The sequence below is a fragment of the Galeopterus variegatus genome, unplaced genomic scaffold (assembly GCF_000696425.1).
Source record: "Galeopterus variegatus unplaced genomic scaffold, G_variegatus-3.0.2 Scaffold242, whole genome shotgun sequence".
NCBI classification, from domain to species: Eukaryota; Metazoa; Chordata; class Mammalia; order Dermoptera; family Cynocephalidae; genus Galeopterus; species Galeopterus variegatus.
Genome location: NW_007726353.1, coordinates 373630 through 377926, shown reverse-complemented (window position 1 = coordinate 377926; position 4297 = coordinate 373630). Strand labels below are relative to the sequence as shown.

The following is a 4297-nucleotide window of genomic DNA, read 5'->3' as shown; positions in this document are numbered from 1 at the left end:
AAAAACTCCTAGGAAACTAATAATAAAATAGGAAAAAAGTCCTCAATCTCTGATAAAGAACATCTATAAAAAACCCAAAGCAAATATTTAATGTTTAGGGCCGGCCTGTGGCTCACTCGGGAGAGTGTGGTGCTGATAACACCAAGGCCATGGGTTCAGATCCCATATAGGGATGGCCCGTTCGCTCACTGGCTGAGCGTGGTGCTGACAACACCAAGTCAAGGGGTAAGATCCCCCTACCGGTCATCTTTTTTTTTTTTTTTAAAGGATGACCGGTAAGGGGATCTTAACCCTTGACTTGGTGTTGTCAGCACCACGCTCAGCCAGTGAGTGAACCGGCCATCCCTATGTGGGATCCGAACCCGGGGCCTTGGTGTTATCAGCACCGCACTCTACCGAGTGAGCCACGGGCCGGCCCCGACCGGTCATCTTTTTGAAAAAAGAAAAAAATAAAATAAATTAAAAAAATAAATAAAAATAAAAACCCAAATATTTAATGTTTAAATTTTGAAAGCTTTCTTTTTCCCCTGAGATCAGAATAAGACCTACTGTCACCACCTCTATTCAGGACAGTAATAAAGGCTCTAACAGTGCATAAAAGAAACACACACAAAAAACGAAAAGCATATGAATTAAAATGGAAGACATAAATTGTCATTATTTGCAGATGACATGATGATGTATGCAGAAAAATCTAAAAGAATGTACAGAAATTATCTGATCAATGAATTTAGCAAGGTTTCCAGAAACAAAGACTTTTCCAGATACAAAGACTATCAGCCAGCCCAGGTGAAAGTCAATATACAAAAAGTCTATTGAATTTCTATTTATTACCAACAAATAATTATAAATAATAAAAACTTTAAAAGATATCACATAATTGCATTGAAAAACAGTTACATACCTAGAAATAAATCTAACTAAAGATGTATATTTCTCTACAGAAAGCCATAAAAGATCATTGAGAGAAATAAAAATTAATGTAAATAGAGGGATAGGTCATATGAACAGATTGGAAGATTCCATGTTATAAAAATATCAGATCTTTCAGAATTATCTATGGATTTAATATAGCCCAATCAAAATCCAATTAGGGGACTGGCTGGTTAGCTCAGCTAGTTAGAGCGCAGCCTTATAAGACTGGTCATGGGTTGAGATCCCCACAGCAGTCGGGGGAGAGGAGAGAGGAGTGAGAGGGGTGCAAATTGCACATTGACAAAGCTGGTTCTAAAACTACATGAGAATGCAAAGGGCCAAAAATATCCAGGATAATGTTAAGGAATAAAAATATAGTTGGAAGACTCACACTAATGGATATCAAGACTTATTATTAAGCAACAGTAATTAAAGCAGAGAAGTACTGACACAAACAAATAGACCACTTTTGACATGAAGGCAGCAAGCAAAGCAATGAAGAAAAGGACAGTCGTTTCAATAAATGGTGCTGGGTTAGTCAGATATCCATAGGAAAAAGATGAATCTTGATCTCCACCTCATATCATATATAAAAATTAATTTAAGATGAATTACAGATTTTAATGTGAAAGATAAAACAATAAAGCTTCTTCCAACACCTTTTCATTAAAAACACTCAACAAACAAGGAACAGAATTTTTTTTTTTTTTGGCAGCTGGCTGATATCAGGATTTGAACCCTTGACCTTGCTATTATAACACCACACTCTAACCAAGGTATCTTCAACTAAATACAGTTATCATATGACAGCAATTCCACTCCTAGGTATACACTCAAGAGAAATGAAAACATATGCCCACGGACAAACTTGTATATGAATGTTTACAGCAGCATAGGTCATAATAGCCAAAAGGTGGAAATAACCCAAATATCCGTTGACTGATGAATGGATAAACAAAATGTTTAAGAATGGGCAAAAGACAAGGTCAGGTACTTCACAAAAGAGAATGTCCATTGGGCCGGCCTGTGGCTCACTCGGGAGAGTGCGGTGCTGATAGCACCAGGGCCACGGGTTCAGATCCCATATAGGGATGGCCGGTTAGCTCACTGGGTGAGCGTGGTGCTGACAACCCCAAGTCAAGGGTTAAGATCCCCTTACCGGTCATCTTTTTAAAAAAAAAAAAAAAGAGAATGTCCATTGGGCCGGCCTGTGGCTCACTCGGGAGAGTGCGGTGCTGATAGCACCAGGGCCACGGGTTCAGATCCCATATAGGGATGGCCGGTTAGCTCACTGGGTGAGCGTGGTGCTGACAACACCAAGTCAAGGGTTAAGATCCCCTTACCGGTCATCTTTTTAAAAAAAAAAAAAAAAAGAGAATGTCCAAATGGCCAATGAACATATTTAAAGATGTCTGGCTTTATTCATCATTAGGTAAATGCAATGAGATAGCACTAAACATCCACCAGAATGACTAAAATTAAAAAAGAAAAAGACAAATATTGGTGATGACATAGAGCAGGATTGGCAAACTATAGCCATGGCTAGCCACCTCTTTCTATAAATAAAGTTTTATTAAAACACAGCCATGCCCATTCATTTACCTATTATTTATGGCTGTTTTCATGATACAACAGCAGAGTTGAGTAGTTATGACAGAGACAGCCTAAAATACTTACTCTCTAGCCCTCTAAGAAAGTTTGTTGACCTCTGATATAGAGACACTGGATTTCTTATACATTGCTGGCACAATCGCTTTGAAAAACTGGAGTATCGGGCCGGCCCGATGGCACACTGCTACAGTGCGCCGCTTGGGAGCATGGTGGTGCTCCCGCCGAGGGTTTGGATCCCACATACTGACCGGTTCCCGCTCACTGGCTGAGCGAGGTGCAGGTGCAGTACCGAGGATTGCGATCCCGTTGCCGGTCCCGGTCCGGTACGGGCGCGACACTGAGGGTTGCGATCCGTTGCCGGACACGAAAAAAGACAAAAAAAAAGGGAAAAAAAAAAAAACTGGAGTATCTACTAGAGCAGAAGATATGCATAACATATGACCCAGCAATTCCACTCTTAGGACAAATGTATACTTACCAACAGAAATGCATACTATGCTCACGTAAAGACATATACGAGAATATCCACAGCATCATTATTCAAAAGAATAAAAAACTGGAAACGACAATTGTCTATCAACAGTAGAATAAATAAACTCTGGGGCCGGCCTGTGGCTCACTTGGGAGAGTGTGGTGCTAATAACATCAAGGCCACGGGTTTGGATCCCTGTATAGGGATGGCCAGTTAGCTCACCTGGGAGAGCATGGTGCTGACAACACCAAGTCAAGGGTTAAGATCCCCTTACCAGTCATCTTTTAAAAATAAAAAAATAAATAAATAGATTCTGATATATTCATACCACAGAATAGTATGCAACAATGAAAATGAATGAACTGCTGCTACACACAACATGGATGAATTTCATAAACATAATGCTGAACAAAAAAAAAAACCTGATGCAAAGGAATATATTGAGTTCAAAAATAGGCAAAACCAATCTATAGTGTCAGGAGAATGTTTACTTCTAGGGTGAAAGAAGAGGGTAGTGATTAGGAGGGGCTGCTGAGATGGCGGTGGTAACTGATCTGGTGGTGGTTACACAAATACGGTCACTTTGTGATAATCTTGCCACTCAGTAAATGTTATTCTCCTGAGCACTGGCATGTTGGTGTGGTACTAATGAACCCTTCCACAAATATCTACGTATGAGAATTGCCCAAATGATGGTTGCCAGGCACTGGAGGGGAAGGAGAATGGGGAGTTATTATTTAACGGGTAGAGTTTCAGTTTTACATGATGAAAAAATTCTGATGATGGACAGTGGTGATGGCTGCACAATAATGTGAGTGTACTTAATACAACGTAACTGTACACTTAAAAATGGTTAATGGGCTGGCCCGTTAGCTCAGTTGGTTAAAGCACGGTGTTATAACACCAAGGTGAAGGGTTCAGATCTCCATACCAGCCAACTGCCAGGAAAAAAAAGAGAGAAATGGTTACATGGTTTTAAAAAAAAAACAACAAAAAAAAAACTGCCCAAGACAGAGTCTGCTCTAAGGCCAAAGTTCTTCTAAGGGAGCTAGGATATGGGGAGTAAAAATGCCTGGGATAATAAGTGCGCCGCTTGGGAAGCGCGGCGGCGCTCCCGCCCGAGGGTTCGGATCCCACATACAGACCGGTTCCCGCTCACTGGCTGAGCGAGGCGCGGGGGCAACACCGAGGGTTGCGGTCCCGTTGCCGGTCCCCGGTCCGGTGCGGGGGCGACACTGAGGGTTGCGATCCGTTGCCGGACACGGAAAAAGACCAAAAAAAAAAAAAAAAAAAAAAAAA

The 4297-nt window shown here is 41.1% G+C and overlaps 1 protein-coding gene across 1 annotated transcript in view; it reads right to left on the bottom strand.

The window, feature by feature from the left end:
• The window catches only part of RAD54L (RAD54-like (S. cerevisiae)), a 28239-nt gene that overhangs the window by 8476 nt on the left and 15466 nt on the right, over positions 1–4297 (bottom strand). The gene's annotated exons all lie outside the window — the stretch shown is intronic.